The sequence below is a fragment of the Rhinolophus sinicus genome, linkage group LG02 (genome assembly GCF_036562045.2).
Source record: "Rhinolophus sinicus isolate RSC01 linkage group LG02, ASM3656204v1, whole genome shotgun sequence".
NCBI lineage: Eukaryota > Metazoa > Chordata > Mammalia > Chiroptera > Rhinolophidae > Rhinolophus > Rhinolophus sinicus.
In genome coordinates, this window is record NC_133752.1 from 30,244,749 (window position 1) to 30,263,034 (window position 18,286).

At 38.0% G+C, this 18,286-nt stretch overlaps 1 long non-coding RNA gene and 1 pseudogene across 2 annotated transcripts in view; both read left to right on the forward strand.

The window, feature by feature from the left end:
- LOC109452743 (uncharacterized) overlaps positions 1 to 18,286 on the forward strand; it is a 57,213-nt gene that overhangs the window by 34,217 nt on the left and 4,710 nt on the right. The window contains exons 1-4 of one of the 2 annotated variants that reach the window (XR_012493102.1): positions 10 to 94; positions 1,081 to 1,425; positions 4,405 to 4,526; positions 10,580 to 10,726. This is a non-coding gene — a long non-coding RNA (uncharacterized LOC109452743). Of the gene's footprint in view, positions 1 to 9; positions 95 to 1,080; positions 1,426 to 4,404; positions 4,527 to 10,579; positions 10,727 to 18,286 lie in introns of those variants that run through there. The other variant, XR_012493101.1, reaches the window with a different exon arrangement.
- LOC109452716 (UPF0711 protein C18orf21 homolog) lies at positions 5,752 to 8,968 on the forward strand (annotated as a pseudogene).

Below are 18,286 nucleotides of genomic sequence, written 5' to 3' on the forward strand. Positions count from 1 at the left end.
GCCGCGCCGCGGATGAAGCCCACATGATGCAGGACGGGGCGGGTGGCGCAGTCAGAAAGTTTCGCCCTTAATTCCCGGACCGTGTCTTCTCTAGGTGGGGCTTGGCCCAGGGGAATTCCTATAGGTATTTATAGCAACGATGTTTGCTGCACATTGTTGCGCTGTGATTGGCTTTGGGAGTTCCTTGAGTCTTTCATGTGTCCGCCGAGTGCATACATTATGCATAGAAAACAGGCCTCTGATGTGACTCAGCCCCCACCCCAGCACCTCCACCCTGAGCCAGGAGAGTGGGGTACCCACCCCACACCTTGGTAGCAATCAGACAGGGCTACTTTAAAAAAAAAATATTGGGGAGTGTGTTTCTCCAGGGCCCATCAGCTGCAAGTCCTTGTCTTTCAATCTAGTTGTGGAGGGCGCAGCTCAGCTCCGAGTCCCCTCGCCGTTTTCAATCTTATTTGCAGGGGGCACAGCCCACCATCCCATGCGGGAAATTGAACCACCCACCTTCTTGTTAAGGGCTCTGCTCTAACTAACTGAGCCAGCCCGCTGCCCAAGACAAGGCTACTTCTTTAGCCAAATCAGGATTTGGAGAGAGCCGGATGATGGAAACGCAATTAGTAGAATTAGGTTCAGGCGGCCAAAGCTGAGGCAAGGATGGGCAGGGATGGTGGTGGGTGGGCGATAGGCTCTGCTAACTTTCAGGTCTACTCTGTACTGATACTGTTTCTGCCTTGTTCTTCATAAGTTATTTTAAGCTTAAAAAAACTACCTCATATATTCTATAATTAACCATTAATGTTTAGATTACTTTTCTCATTTTTTTGAATTTAGAGAATTTTAAAAGTTTAAACCGCTGTACTTGTTTGCAGATACGATCTTCAGCCTATCAGCTGATTCTCCTCATAGCCTTGCTCTCTGAAATAGTAGCCAATGACATCTTTCCTTACAAGCAACTTCAATTCACAAATGATTGTAGGATAGTTGGAAAATGTCACTAATTTAACAACGCTAACAGACACCCCTTGTACAAGACAGAATTGCATTTATTGTGTTTTCCTAAATATTCTCTTATTTCGATAGGTTAACAAGTCTTTATTGCAGATAGACAGTGTTATGGGCTAAATTGTGTTCCTGCAAAAATTTACATGTGGGAGCCCTCACCCCCAGGACCTCAGAATGTGACTGCATTTGGAGACAGGGCCTTTAAAGAGGTAATTAAGGTAAAATAAGGTCATATGAGTGGATCCTAATTCAGTATGGCTGGTGTCCATAAAAAGAGGAGATGAGGACACAAACATGTGTGCGCAGCGGGAAGGCCAAGTGAGGACACAGTGAGAAGGCAGCCATCTGCAGACCGAGGAGAGAGGCCTTGGAGGAGGCTGACCCTGCCAACACCTTGATCTTGGATGATCAGCCTCCAGAACTGTGAGGAAATGAAGTTCTCTTGTTTAAGCCACACAGTCTGTAGTACTTTGTGATGGCAACCCTAGCAAACTAATATGGGAAGCTGTATTGTTCATAATACAACGGATAAACTGTTTTAAACATGAAGCCACATAACTCATCTAGTGCTTAGGAATGAATTTCCCCAAATTATATTCAGGGCTCTCTTGCCAGTAAAAGGAATGTTTTCTGCTCCATATTTCCTGTTTTAAATAGGAGAATAATTTAAAAGTCTGTAGCAGTAAAAGAAGAGAATACTAAAAGATCTTTGGGGTGGGGACAGAGGGGAAGGAAAACAAGGAGAGCATTAAGGAAATAAAATCATGTTTTTATTGAATCCCCAAAGATCTTTTTTATTTTTTTTTTTTTTTTTTTTTTTTTTTTTTTTTTTTTTTTTTTTTTTCATTGGGGAAGGGGAACATGACTTTATTGGGGAACAGTGTGTACTTCCAGGACTTTTTTCCCAAGTCAAGCTGTTGTCCTTTCAATCTTAGTTGTGGAGGGTGCAACTCAGCTCCAGGTCCAGTTGCTGTTGCTAGTTGCAGGGGGCGCAGCCCACCATCCCTTGTGGGAGTCGAACCGGCAACCTGGCAACCTTGTGGTTGAGAGCCCACTGGCCCATGTGGGAATCGAACCGGCAGCCTTCGGCGTTAGGAGCATGGAGCTCTAACCGCCTGAGCCACCAGGCCGGCCCCCCCAAAAGATCTTTTTTAAACCACTCACTTTCCTACTGAAATCCTTCTTGCTGTGCATGGATATTGGCCAGAATTGTTAGTAACAGTATATCCAAAATATTTTTAAGTCCTTATTATTTTGTTATCATGAGTGGTGTAAAATTACTCCATTTGTAAAACGACAATTGTCCAGATGGTTTGTAATTCCCTGGGAGTTAAATGTCACACAATATACCCGACCAGAGTCAGTGAGTATGAACAGAAAGGATTTATGGTTTAAAAAGATTTGCAAAATGCTAATAAAAAGAGAAAGTAAAGAAACTGTACTATATTTAGTTGCACCACTCCATTTAAAAATTAAGCTCTTCATTTCCTTTAAGTCCCTTGTATATAGTTTATGTACTTCTTTATGAATCCTCTGAGTGTCCACGTGCTCTACCTAAAATTGGGATAATAAATGTGCCTACATCATGTGTAAGGATTAGATGAAATAATTAGCACACGTTCTAACATTCAATTAAGGCTCAATAAGTACAAGCTATAATTATAATAATTACCACTGGAGCCCTGATAATGCCGTAAACTCTATAGGTTGGCACTACTGCTGCCTTTTTAAACCTCCTTTGCAGCTTTACCTACCCTTTCCAACATTAGATTGTGAGACTGGCCAAGATATTTACTTGTTTTCTATATTCAGCCTTTAGGCTTGTATGATAAATAAATAAACTTGCTCATCTTCAATATTCCCCACTTCATTTTTCTCCAGTTGCATGTATATACTGATATTTTGCGGGAAAGGAGATCAGGGAGGATCCTGAAAAATCTAAATATTAGTGGAAGGCAGAATCTCAAAAGTAATAAAATCCAATTCCTTTTATTTAGACAAAGTGGTGCCAGAATTGAAACAAACTTTATTTAATGCCCGAACTAGAAATAGTCCAGGTATCCTTCAAAATAAGAGGAGGAAAAACGTGGGGGGAGAAGGGGAGAAATAAATTGTGATACACCCCCACATCATGCTTCTCAAAAAGCTAGACATAAAAGATTACATACTGAATAATTACATTTATAAGAAGTTCTAGAAAGAGACAACTAACCTATGGTGATAGAAATCACAACAGAGGGTGGGATTGACTGAGAAGGGACATGAGACACCTTTCTGGTGTGGTAGAAATGTTTTCCATCTTGATTGGAGTGTTGGTTGCTTGAGTATATCCATTTGTTAAAACCGAACTGTGCATTTCACACTACTAAATTATGTTTCGATAGAACAAATAAAAAATAAAATCCAGTATCTTGGAAGAAAAAGACATGGTGAAGTAAGAAAACTTAGTTACCTGTTGTGAAGTGGATGTCCTCAGTAACAGTTACGTGATATATTGTTACTATTAGGTTAGTGCAAAAGTAATTGTAATTTTTGCAATTATTTTTAACCTTTTAAACTGCAATTACTTTTGCACCAACCTAATATAACAACAGTGATGGGTACTTTAGTATGTAAATAAAAAGGAATAGAAGAAAAAGAGTAACATTCCTCTTAAAAAAACAAACTTACTCTAACTTTAGCCTGCCCATAATCGTTACTGATCCCTGTTTGATTTTTATGTAGGCGGAGGCATTGCTGAAATTCCCGCTTCTCTCTTTTTGCTCACTGACTTCCATTTATTATGCAGAAGTCAGGGTGGAAACCACACAGGACATCTGCCCACATCTATCTGGGGTGCTATGGACAAGCTGTTAACTTTTCTGACTCTTCATCATGTGAGGTAGTAAAATGAGAGAGCCATAACACAAAGCCTGCACAATTCTTCCAATCTCTGATGTTCGCCCTCTTAGATTGTCAGGTCTTTGAACCTGGCCCCTGATTAATAACATTCTCAGTCAATAAAATTTGAAAAAATAAGTACATTTACAAGTAAAGTATAAGCTGGTTGCCTCAACAAAACTAACATAAGGTTGTTCCTTCCGGATTCAGCTAAGAATGCTTGGCCCTTTGCCAAATAATGACGCCTCACTTCTAAGTCTCATGATGAATCATATTTTCGGAAGGGCATTGAAAGGTTATCTACTTTTTCTTTTAGTCAAGAATATACTCAAAGCAAACCAGATATATAAAAGGTCAAATTTTCATTCTGATTTTTAAAACAGTAATACATAGCATTTGTAGAAAATTTGAAAATGCAGGAAACTGTAAGGGAGAGAATAATCATCACCTTTTTATTTTCTCCACTCAGAAGTAACTTTTAATATTTCTTCCCTCCTCCCCCTCTCTCCTCTCTACCAAAAGAACAGTTTATTCGGGAAAAGAAAAAAGAAAGAGGTCACACCAGCAGTGTGCGAATGCACACTTCCTACCAGGTCTCCCACCGATCGCCCATGTGAAGAAGACAAGACACTTTTAACATTTTTGTATGTATCTTCCAAGTCTTTTTTTCATACATCGATATTTTAAGCTTTATAAATATTTCTATTTATAATACTCACATATTGAGTAGATATGTGAATAAATATATATCCTTAACATTTTCCATGTTGTTCTCCCACAAATCATTTTTAATTGCTGTTCTCTAGTCCAGGGGTTCAACATTTTCTTGTAAAGGGCCAAAAAGGTAACATTTCAGCCTTTGCAGGCCATATGGCCTCTGTCACAACTGCACAACTCTGCTGTGGGAACAGGAAAGTAGCCATGGACAATATATAAATAAATGGACATGGCTATCTTTCAATAAAACTTTATTTATGTAAAAAAGACAGCAGCTAGACTTAGACTGCAGGCTATTATTTGAACTTGGTGTTTCAAAAAATCTAGTTCGTTGTTTAGGAGTATTTTGAAATTTATCTAATATCCTGTTCTCGATACATAGGCTATTTTCAATTTTATTTACTTATTTTTTTTGCTATTATGAACAATACTGTGATATATACATTTTTGATTATTTCAGTAGAATAAATCAAGACATACAATTGGTGCTAAGTCTATTGCTACATAAAACAAAGTACATACACACAGACATTCACACACTGCACTCACACACAAGTACATGTACTTTGCTTTTCTACCTTAGAGATAACCTGTTAAAAGTGTGATACATATACTCTCAGATTTCTTATATGCTTACATAGATTTCCTCCCTCTCCCCCAAATGGCACCATACTATACTTTTGGTTCACTAACCTGCTCTTTTCACTTAATGATGTTTTGTGTTTTTTTGTTGTTTTCTCTTTTTGAGAATCTTATCATGCCAGTGAGTATTGATCTGCCTCCCCCAGTATTGAAATGCCACTGATGGTGAAATATTACCAAAGAAATAATAGAAAATTATAAAAATGAAAAATTTGGTGTCCGACTGAATCATCTATAATCAAGCATGTCCCATATATCTACTTTTGCATGCAAAATAGGAATAATGTTAAGATTATTTTTTAACATTAAAAACAGTTGTCTGGTATTTCATTGAATGGACTCACATTCAATAAATATTAATATTTACTGAGCACTGAATGTCATGCATTGTTCTCGACACTGGGAATACTATGTGAACAAAACAAAGTATTTGCCCTTCAAGGAGCTTATTCTCTCATGGGAGAAGACAGATAAGATGAACAAGTGTATAATGTGTCAGTGATAAGTACTATGGATGAAAAAAAGGCACATGAAGAGGATGGTAGAAACTGCTATCTGCGTGTGTGTGTGTGTGTGTGTTTGTGCGCACACGCTATCTCATATAAGCTGTTCAGGGAAGGCTTGTCTTCGATAGCTCGCCACTTGATGGAAGGCTTGCAGATACCTAGGGGAAGAGCATTCCAGACAAAGGAGACAGCAAGTGCCAAGGCCCTGAGGCTAATTATGCTGGCGTTTTTCCAGGAACAAGGCTAGAGTGAGGTAGGCAAGGGGAGGGGTGGGAAAGTTGAAATCAAAGAGGTAGCCTTGTAGGTCATTGTAGAGACTCTAGCTTTTACTGAGTAAAATCGTGAGCCATAGAAGTGCTTTTGAGAAGGAATACCAACATCTGGCTTATGTTTTAATAGAATCACTTTGGATGCTTTGTAAAGGGGCAGAGGTGAAACCAAGACCATTAGGAAATCCATTAGGTGTGTCACAATTTATCAGCAAAACCCTCTATATCTAGGTTACTTCCATTTCCTTTCTATTACAAATAGTGCTGAAATAAATATAGGGGGTTTTTAGTCACTGTGGTAAAATTTACATAACATAAAATTTACCATTTTAGCCATCTTTAGTGTAAACTTCAGTGGCATGAAGCACATTCAGTGTTGTGTAACTGCCACTACTATCTAGTTCCAGAACGTTTACATCGTCCCAAACAGAAATTCTGTGCCCATTAAACAATAACTCACCATCGCCTCCCAGCACCTGGTAATGGTAACTTCTATCTTACTTTCTGTCTCGCTGAATTGCCTTTTCTAGATACCACATACAAGTGGAACCGTACAATATTTGCCCTTTTTTGTCTGGCTTATTTCACTTAGCTTAATGTTTCTGGGGTTCATTCATTTTGTAGCATATTTGAGAATTTCATTCTCTTTTATGGCTGAATAATATTCCATCATATGTACATAGTACATTTTGTTTATCCATGTATCTATTAATGGACATTTGGGTTGTTTCCATTTGGGGCTATCGTGAATAATGCTGCTATGAACATTGGTGCACAAATATCTGTTTGAGCCCCTGCTTTCAATTCGTGTAGGTATATGTCTAAGCTTGGGTAGCTGAATCAGATAGTAATTCCATGTCCAACTTTTTGAGGAAACACCAACCTGTTTTCCAGTGGCTGTACCAGTTTACATTCCTACCAACAATGATGAGTGTCCCAATTTCTCTACATCCTCACCAAAAATTGCTATTTTGTTATTATTCTTTCCCCGCCCCATAATAGCCATCTTAATGTGTGTGAAGTAGTATCACATTGTGGCTTTGATTTACATTTTCCTAATGACTAATGATTCTGAGCCTCTTTTCAAAAGTGCGTATTGGTCTTTTGTATATATTCTTTAGAGAAATGTCTATTCAAATTCTTTGCTCATTTTTGAATTGGGTTGTTTTATGGTAGGAGTTCTTTATACATTCTGGATACTAATCCCTTACCAGATAAATGATGTGCAAATATTTTCTCCCGTTTTGTGATTGTCTCTTCACTCTCTTAATGTTATCCTTTGATGCAGAAAGGTTTTTAAGTTCAATTTATCTATTTTTTCTTTTATTGCCTGTGTTTTTGGTGTCATGCTTTAAAAACCATTGCCTAATCCAAGGTCATGAAGATTTTCATCTATGCTTCCTTCTGAGAGTTTTATAGTTTGAGCTCTTACATTTAGGTCTTGATTCATTTTTTGAGTGAATTTTTGTGTAGCGTATGGCAAAGTTCCAACTTCATTCTTTTTCTGGTGGATATCCAGTTTTCCCAGCACTATTTGATAAGAACACTATTCTTTCCCCCAATGAGTGGTCTCAATATTACCAGACTCATTAATGTATAATAAAGTCTAATCAGAAAATAAATTAGGATTTCAAAAATATTTTTAAAATTGTAAGGAATTTAAGAATTTTTAAATTGTAAGAATTTAAGGATTTTTAAATGAAACATTTTCCATTTAATACAAGATACAAATATTTGTCCTGTTGTACAAGCTTTTGGGTTATAATTGAGAACAATGTCAAGTGTTTGTTTCCAAAAGCCCCACTCGGCCCACCTCCCCCACATGGTATATACTAAGATACCTTTGTAAAAAAAATTAATTGACCAGATGTGCAAAGGTTTATTTCTGAGCTCTCCATCCTATTCCATTAGTCTATATGTCCATCCTTATGCCAGTACCAGTGTTTTGACAACTGTACCTTTATAGTAAGTTTTAAAATCAGAAGTGTGCAACCTCTCACTGTTTCTTCTTTTTCAAAACTGTTTTGGCTATTCTGGCAAATTTGGCTATACAATCGGCCCTCCATATCCTCTTGTTCCACATTTGAGGAATCAACCACCTATGATCAAAAGTATTCAGTATAGCTTAGTTGTGTGGGGACGCAGTGGCGAGGAGGCAGAAGCACTACATTGGGGCCACGGCGTGGAAACTACGAGATAGCTGCCCAGGCCAGGCCCGCTATCTCCTCTGGACCTGCAGTTCGTCACAAGATGCTGAAAGCATTTTTGAAGGAACATGTCCATACTGTTTCCAGTTGCTTGTTCTGGATAACTCTCGAGTGCGCCTCAAACCCAAGCCCAAACTGACAGCCAAAATACAGAAACTTCTTAATCGAGAAGCAAGAAATACACTCAGTTTTAAAGAAGCAAAAATTGTGCAAAAGTATAAAGACTCCAAAAGTGTATTGCTGGTTACTTGTAAAACATGTAACAAAACAGTTAAACATCCTGGTAAAAGTAGAAGCTTTCTGTCAGCACTGAAGAACAATCCTACCACTCCTACACGGAAACTCAGCCTGAAGACACCAGAGAGAAAAACTCGAAGTTCTGCAAACCTGGATCATGGTACATCTGGTTCCAGAGGCAAGAGCCCAGCACTGACTTTCAGAACACCTACTTCTGGCCAGTCAACACCCACTAACTCCTCAAAGAATGTGAGCAAAACAAAGAAACACTTTTCTCAACTAAAATTGTTGCTTAGTCAGAGTGAATCCCAAACGAAAACAAAGGTTGACTTCAGAAATTTCTTATCTTCTTTGTGAAGGATGTACTATGAAAACAAGAAATGTTTAATGCAATTTCTGAAACTAAAGTTAGAAAAACAGCTTTATGAGAGGGTCTACTTACTCCTTTCTGGATTTCTATAGCCTTACTGCTAATTCAGAAAAAGGATCAAGTGCATGTGTGCTTGTTTTCCCACAAGCATCGGCATGACTGCATACTAGTAAAATCTTAACATTATTCCTGTTTTGCACGCAAAAGTAGATATATGGGACATTCTTGATTATAGATGATTCAGTTGGACACCAAATTTTTCATTTTTACAATTTTCTATTGTTTCTTTGGTAATACTTCACCATCAGTGGCATTTCATGTGCTCTGGTGAAGACTTATTTATAGTTCTAAAATTTACATTAGAATAGAACGTAAGAGTTTAGCTATGTTAATCTTTTCTGGAATACAGATATACTTTTTTAAAATGATAGGCTAGGATGGTATTCAACCTGTTTTTTAAAAACTCATTAAATAATTTAGATACTTTAAACTATGATCTGTTTCCAAGCCTTTCTGGGGCTTACAGTTTAAAACTTATTTTTCTCCCATTAGGGCTTGGTAAACTGTGAAAAGCCAAGGTGATTAACGAGTAGGTCTTGTAGTTGTGTGAAGTGAAATTACACCAGCGAGTGTCAGCATTAAAGAGGGATGGTGAGATCATCATTCTGAACTTTAGACTAAGCCACAGGCTGCGGGGCTGGGCCTTCCCTTTGTGTCCACAGCACCTAGCATAATACTTTGGTCATGACAGATAATTCCCCTTTCTGGCTAACTTCTCACTGGAACATCTGTTTCTCTTGAACTCTTGCTCTTCTGTTTGCTTACCCCTCTCCCTGATCACTCAGCCATAGTGAGCTCTTTGCAGTTCTCAGAACACACCATGTTCTTGCCAGCTTTGGGCCTTTGCACATGGTTTTGGAAACTGCTGTCTACTCCAACCCCACTGCATTATGAGGGGACACTTTATCAACAGTGCTGGTGACCCTGTAGTTTGTTTCTGATTGTGTCTCTAACTGCCTATGAGCTCTGTGCAGGTCTGGGTGATCTCACCTGGGCCACTAGCACCTAGTTTCCTGCCCAGCACATAGCACAAGCTCTGCAAATATTCCTACACTACTACATTTTAATTCCAATTCCTTAGCCCAATTGTTCCACACTAGGTTTAGAACTAAGATCTTTTCCAGCCACATTACTGGGAAGTGGATAAGAACTAGCAAAAGTAGGAACTCCTAGGGTAGGTGGAGAGTTTTTACATATCTTTAGTTGCAAGTGAAAAACACCATGGATTTGTGACTTTCTTTTCTGTTTGGCAGAAACTCTGGGCCTCTCTAAATAAGTTATTAAAATTATAGTGTGGATACAAAACTCTTAGAAGAAAATAGGACTAAATCTCCAGAACCTTGGATTAAGCAACGGTTTCTTAGATATAACACCAAAAGCACAAACAACAAAAACATAAATTGGACTACATCACAATTAAAGACTTGTGTGCTTCAAATGAGGATACCATCAAGAAAGAGAAAAGATAACCCACAAAATAGAAGAAAATATTTGCAAATTATATATCTGTTAAAGAACTCTTAAAATTCAATAATAAAAAGACAAAACTTGGACAAAGAATCTGAGCAGACAATTCTCCAAAGAAAATAAATGGCCAGCAAACACACTCCTAGGTATAGACCCAAGAGGATTGAAAGCATGTCGACACAAAATCTGGCATATGAGTATTCATTGCAGCATTACTAATAGCCAACAGGTGGAAACCCAAATGTCCTGAGATGTGGAGCCAGGAACAGCAAGCACCACTGACCTGTGGACTGCAGCAAGCCTATGCTAAACTAAAGGCAGCCATCGTGAGGATGAAAAGGGGACCCTCGTGAGCCAGAGAGGGAAGAGGTGAGCAGAACCCTGAGAGAGGAAACCAAATCAACAGGAACGGGTGGAAAAGGGGCAAGAGGGAACGAGGATCTAATAATTGTCTCAGTATCACAAAGCACTGTGGTGTCACAGAGCTGATCTGTAGGCCAGAATCATGTTCAACATGTCCTAGTTCATGCTATCCGTTATTCTCACCCTCAGCACAGCCCCTTGGGCTTTAACTGCAAAAAGGACAATGGTGACTTTCGATGTGATCATTTCAGATTTTAGAACTCTTAGGTAATGTTTGTAAGTATATCAACCCGAAGAGGGGCAGTGCCAGTGAATGAACTGGGACTCAAAATACAATTGCACATTGGAAACATTAAAAAAAAAAAAAAAAAAAAAAAAAAAAAAAAAAAAAAAAGCATTCAGTATAACAACTATTTACATAGCATTTACATTTTATTAGGTATTGTCAGTAGAGATAATTTAAAATATATGGGAGGATGTGCATATGTTATATGAAAATATTACAACATTTTATATAAGGGACCTGAGCATCTGCAGATTTTGGTATCTGAGGCAGGTCCTGGAACCAATTTCCCAGGAATACTGAGAGACAGTGTATTGACAAATAATTTGACTATTGTTTTGCTATTGTTTTGGTCCCTTGGGATTTCATATGAACTTTTGATTGGCTTTTCTATGTCTGTAAAAACAACAACAACAAAAACCACCATTGAGATTTTAATAGGAATTGCATTGAATCTGTAGATTGCTTTGGGTAATATTGTCATCTTGACAGTATTAAGTCTTCCAATCTGTGAACATCGGGTGTCTTCCTCTTTATTTAGGTCTTCTTTAACTGATTTCAGTAATGTTTTGTACTTTTAAGGTATACAGTCTTTCACCTCATTGGATGAATGTATTCCTTTTTTTATGTATTGTAAATCAAATTGTTTTTATTTCCTTTTCAGATTGTTCATTGTTAGTGTATAGAAATGCAACTGATTTTATTTTTGTTGATTTTGTATCCTACAACTTTGCTGAATTAATTTAACAAGTATTTGTGTGCATGTAATCTTTATTTTTCTTGTTTGTTTTTAACATATGATATCACCTGTGAAAAGAGTTAATTACTTCCTCCTTTCCAGTTTGCATGCCTCTTCTTTCTTTCTTTCTTTTTTTTGGCTAACAGTTCTGGCTAGAACTTTTAATACGATGTTGAATAGATGTGGCAAAAGCAGGCATTCTGTCATCTTCTTCATCTTAGAGGAAAAGCATTGAGTGTGATGTGAGCTATGGGTTTTTCATATATAGCTTTTATTGTGTTTATTCCTAGTTTGTTGAGTGTTTTTATCATGAAACGGTGTTGAATTTTGTCAAATGCCTTTTTCTGCCTCAATTGAAATGATCATTTTTCTCTCTGCTTCATTGCTAATGTAGTGTATTGTATTGATTGATTTTCATGTCGAACCATCCTTGCATACCAGGAATCAATCCCACTTGGTCATGGTGTATAATCCTTATAATATGCTGCTGAATTTGGTTTTGCCAATATTTTGTTGGGGGTTTTTGTGTCAATATTTATAAAGCATATTAGTCTTAAGTTTTCTTTTCGTGTCTTTGGCTTTGGTGCCAGGGTAATCCTGGCCTCAGAGAATGAGTTAGGAAATATTACCTTCTCTTCAATTTTCTGGAAGAATTTGAGAAAGACTGGTGTTTTCTTCTCCTTTAAATATTTGGAAGAATTCACCAGGGCTTTTCTTTGTTGGAAGGTTTTTGATTACTAATTCAATTCTCCTTGTTAGTTATGGGTTTATTCAGATTTTCTATTTCTTCATGATTTAGTACTGGTTGGTTTTGTATTTCTAGGACTTTGCCCATTTCATCTAAGTCACATAATTTGCTTGCATATTATTCACAGTACTCTGATTTTTTTTATTTCTGTAAAATCAATAGTAATGTCCCCACTTTCATACTGATTTTAGCAATTTGAGCCTTTTCTCTTTTTTCTTAATCAATCTAGCTGAAGGTTTGTTAATTCTGTTGCTCTTTGCAAAGAACCAACTTTTGGTTTCATTGATTTGTTTTTCTATTCATTTTTCTCCCCTCTAACCTTTATTTCCTTCTATCTGCTAACTTTGAGTTTAGTTTGCTCTTCTTTTTCTAGTTCCTTAAGGTCTACAGTTAAATTGTTGATTTGAGAGCTTTTTTTTAAATGTACGCATTTATAGTTATAAATTTTCATCTTAGCACTGCTTTCACTGTATCCCACATGTTTTGCTATGCTATGTCTGCATTGTCATTTGTCTCAAGGTATTTTCAAATATCCCTTGGGGTTTCTTCTTTGACTCACGGTTAAGAGTGTGTTGGTTAACTTCCATACATTTGTGAATTTTTCTGTTTGCGCAATTGCATTTCAAATAACTCCAGCAGACGTCTCATCACTTCTCTTAGGAAGGTGGCTGTATAACAAAACAGCCCTTAACAACTTTTTCTGTTTTTGAGCTCAACTCTCTGATATAATTTAATCTAAACAACCTTTTGGGCTTTCCCAAATTCTGGTGTTCTCTCAAATAGATATGCAGATCATTCAAAAGTCAGCTTACTGGTTACAGGTGAAATCTAGTAACTTTGCTGGTAGTACAACACTGTATGTGACCCCAGTGTGGTAGACCAGCTGTAGGTACTTATGACTGGGATAAAATGATCATTCTTAATCCATGGTCAAGGGCAGCAGGGCCAGGATTTACCTTATTGAATGAATTGTCCTTTTTTTTATTAGAAAAAATATTTCCACAGTAGCAAAATATCACTCGCTTTTTTTGATGTTTCTGAAGAGATACAGCAAAACGATTCATGTATCTTAGTATATATCATGTGGGGAAGGTGGGCCAAGTGGGGCTTTTGGAAATAAACGCTTGACATTGTTCTCAACTGTAACCCAAAAGCTTGTAACACAGGACAAATATTTGTATCTTCTATTAAATGGAAAATGTTTCATTTAAAAATCCTTAAATCCTTACAGTTTAAAAATTCTTAAATTTCTTACAATTTTAAAAATGTTTTTAAAACCCTAATTTATTTTCTGATTAGACTTTATTATACATTAATGAGTCTGGTAATATTAAGTTCCCTCCTATACATTATCTCTAATCTTCACCATTATATTGGGAGTTGGTTTCTTCACTCTTGTTTTATGGAGGGGACATGATGATTCCAATAGGTAAAGTAACTTGTCGAAGGTTGGATGACTGGGAAGCAACTGCCTTAGGAATTAAACCCAGGGGCCAAGTCCACCGTCTTTGGATTTTCCACTTCAGCCTCTATTTTTCAATCCATATTTTTGGCCAAAACATGTTATATGATCGCTACCAAAACATTTTCAAGTTATAAACATCTGATGGTTTGTTAAATGCTTCAATTATTTTAAAGCAAATTATTTGGTTTAAGCAAATTATTTGAGCAATTTCCTTTTCATTGAGTCTTCATAAATTTGGTTACTAATCCAAATACACAAGACATTAAAAAAATTCATTCAATAAATATTTGCTGAGTATCACTGTATATGATAAGAACTTTATTAGACACTGAAATGAAAACCAAGGCAATCTTTTCTCTTGAAGAACTCTAATTTGGTATGGAAATAGGATATTAAAATCTTAAAGTAATCATCTCACCTTTTGGCGATTTGTACTAGCCAATCAGCTCTAATGTGTCTTTTGGAGCAAAAATTAATATAAGACTTGATGTTATGTTTTATTACATTATATTACATTATATAAGACCCGGTCTTATGTTATAGTAAAATAAGACTAGGTCTTATATTAATTTTTGCTCCAAAAGACGCATTAGAGCTGATTGTCCAGTTAGGTCTTATTTTTGGGGAAACATGGTATGTATCTTTTAGGGAGGGATTCAGAGAAGGAGAAGGTAAAGTTTTCAGGAGGTGAGACTGCAGTTGAACTTCAGGACAGGCAAGATCTGGATATACATTAATAATTTCAGTGCTAGAATCATGGTACCTAAACTCTGTTAACTGAATTTGGCCAGCACTCACTGAATGTGTACCTTGTAACAACATATTTCATTTAGTGCTCCCCGCAATTTCTGGGACATGGACTATTATTATTTCCATCTTACAGATAAACTGATGTACAGAGAGTTTATGCAACTTATTTAAGGTCTTCTACATACACCCAGTACTGGAAGAACTGAGATTCAAATCCAGATAGCACAGGGCCACCATGTTACACTGCCTCTGCAGGAGACAGGTGACATACTGCGTGAGGAAGCACGTCATTCATTAGTACTGAGCACTGCAGTACAGAGGATAGAGGACACTGATGGTTGAAAGTAGTGGAACAGCGCCTTACACGGGTAGGGCTCACAGATGAGGAAACACCACGGAACCCAAAGAGCTTCAGACTTTGTACTATAAGCAGTGCACTTGGCTATAAAAAGATGAGTTCATATAAAATTTAGAAACCCAGGTGCTATGGACTACGTTTGTGTCCCCTCCAAATCCATGTGAAACCCTAACCCCCAATAGGATGGTATTAGGCGTGAGCTTTGGGATGTAATTAGGTTTAGATGAGGTCATGAGGGTGGAGGCCCCATGGTGGATTACTGCCCTTTGTAAGAGAAAGATTCTACAACTCTCTCCCCAGGTGTAAGGAAACCTGGAAGAGGGTCCTCACCAGAACCTCACCAGGCTGGCACCCGAGTCTCAGACTTCCAGCCTCCAAAACTGAGTAATGCTCACGTCTAAGCTTAGATGGCTATGGGATTTAGTTCCATCAACCCAACCTGACTAAGACATCGGGGAAACGTCTTTCCCCCAGGGTCAAACGTGAACATTCTCTTCAAACCATGAACTGGGAAACTGACCCGATATAATAAAATAACGTGTTCAAAATTACCATCTCCTCCCAGCAAAGACCTCATGCTGGATACCTTGGGTGTGTACCCTGGGGGGTCAGTTCCCCCACAGGCCCAGAGCCCCTCTGCCATCCTTCTGCCACTGGCCTCAGGCAGGTATGCGAGGAAAGGAGAGGGATGGTTGGGCAACAGTTTTGCCCCACTCACCACACATCAATTATAGGGCACGAGACTATAAAGAAGAAAAGAACACCTTGACAAATAAAAGGATTGGAGTTAATGTAGAGAGGGGAATTCTGCTAAATGTGGGTCAGGGAATCTTCAGGGGCTCAGTCCCAGGCACCCCTTAGCTTTGCTCTCAGCAACAAAATCTGGTTGTCAAAAGATTTCCAGAAGAGGCAAATCTTCTTTTCCTGCATTCCTCGCACATCGGTGACTCTTCTGTCACACTGATACAGTGAGAAAATGATGGGCCTTGGCATTCATGGGACTGGATTCTGTGTGCTCCTTGGCCCATATTTACCTCTGAGCTGGAGTTCTCTCAACTGCAAAAGGAGCAGAGTAAGACTCACCTGGCAGGCGGGAGCGCTGTGCATATTAGATAAGAGGAGACCTATTAAAAGGGCCTGAATGTGGTAGCTTCTCAAAAGTAGTGGCTCTTGTTACCCAAATAAATACATTGTTTAAAGAGCTTAGAAAGAAAAAGGGATAAATGCTTGGATCTAAGAACTGAAATAGTGTGCTCAGAAAACTTGGCCAGAAGCAAGGACACATATTGGTTTGGACAGATTTTCAGCCCAGAAAACTCACTAGTTCCTGCTAGGACCGAACAATCCTATGGCTTCACTTTGGGGAGCCCAGCCAGAATTGACCCAGACTACCGTGATTCCAAGACTGTTCCATTCCCTCAGAGCTTTGCTGTCCTTCGAAAGCAGGTCATCACATCTTTCCTTTTGACATTCCCTTGGGAATAAATCCTGAATCCCTGAATTTAGGGATAAGGCCACATCCACTTTGGTGTCTCCATATTAACCTGTGTGAGGCTAAAGTGTGTAATAATGTACTATCCTGTGAAGTGATACTTGCAATGAATTTGCTCTATTTGAACAAATTTATAAGTCACACACTTGGGGATCCTTTTGCTTTCAGGGCCATTTTGCACTAGTAGCACTGACTTTTCTCCCCTCTGAAATGCCATCAGTTGCAACTATAAGAAAAATCAGTAGCGTTGGACAAAGAACCTGTTCCAAGGACCAGTTTCCCTCTTAACAAACTAACTGGCTGATAAGGAATAAACTCCCATAACAAATAAACAACAACAACAGCACCTTTAATAAACTGTGATGGCAACCAAAGGAATTATGACAGGGAGGCAGCACAACAGAGAAAACAAAACTCAAGTTCCAGCTCTGACACTATGAACTCTTTCATCTCACAAAATGGGGTCACCACTTCTTTCTTTGCCTGTGTTGCAGGGTTTGGGGAAGATTAAAGAATGTGTGTCAAACTTAAAATCTACGACAATATGCCTCATCCCATGTGTCACATCTAAATTAAATATGCATTATGTAGACACACAATAGTGCATAAGCCATTACTATTCCAACTTGTATCAGTGAGGACTCTAGTATCATGCTTCTGATATTCTTGCATATTTTATTAGAAGAAAATGAAATGTTAGATGTCAGGGTCTGGGAAGCATCACGTCAGTTCCTTGTCCAATGCATTCTAGATCAGGTCAGTCTTTGAGGGTCTGGTCAGCAAAATCAGTGTGCCAACGCTTCACACAGGAGGATGGGGCCATCACTGTGACAAGCTTTTCATCCAAGGCCTGGGTGCAGGTGACAGAAAGACTCTTCTGATCTATCTCTATCGTTTCCAGATAATCGAAAATAACCTGGACTATATCCAACAACTTAATCTTTGAATTATATTTATCTTCTCCTAGTCCCCTCATTCCACTGAGTTGCTTTTTTACTGAATTTGTCTTTGGAGGTCACGCCTTCACCTTTCGCTAGGGGTTCCCCAAACGACTCACCACAATCTACTGTTGCAATGACTGTACTACCAAGGTCTACTTGAGGACGTTACCCTGGTGGCCCCTTTGTGAAGGTGTGAGGATGAAATTTCCTTCAGAACTGAGTGACAGAAAGGACTCTGCTTTCCTTCAAGAACCCATGATTTTGTCCCTTTGTGAACAATGAGAAGTTAGTTTAAGAGGGAAACTTGTCCTTGGAACAAGTTCTTTGTCAAATGCTACAGATTTTTCTTATATGGTTGCAATTTACTACATTTCAGAGGGGAGAATCAGAATCATGGAGCGTGTAACTGTTTTTTTCCTTCTCCGTGAATGACCTTATACTGTTGCGAATGGTATTTTCACCTTAAATCCAAGGGCAGGAAAAATAACATTCCAGTTTATTCACAGTTCCATTAAGTGAAGGTTATCAGCTTATTTTAAAAATAGTGCTTGAAGAAAATAGCCCTCTTGTGGTTTTAATATGTACTTAAAACTAAATAATTTTTTAAAAATCATTAAAGAAAACAACTTTTTTAAATTGAAAGAAACAGTAGTACTTATTTTGAAAAGACTGTTTATGTCACGGTGGTTTATTGGGTAAATACAAAGTATAGGCTCTTGCTTTTTCTTTTTTTTTTTTTAAGTAAAGCCAAAGATATTAGAAACCAAGTACACACATTCCCTTTAGAATA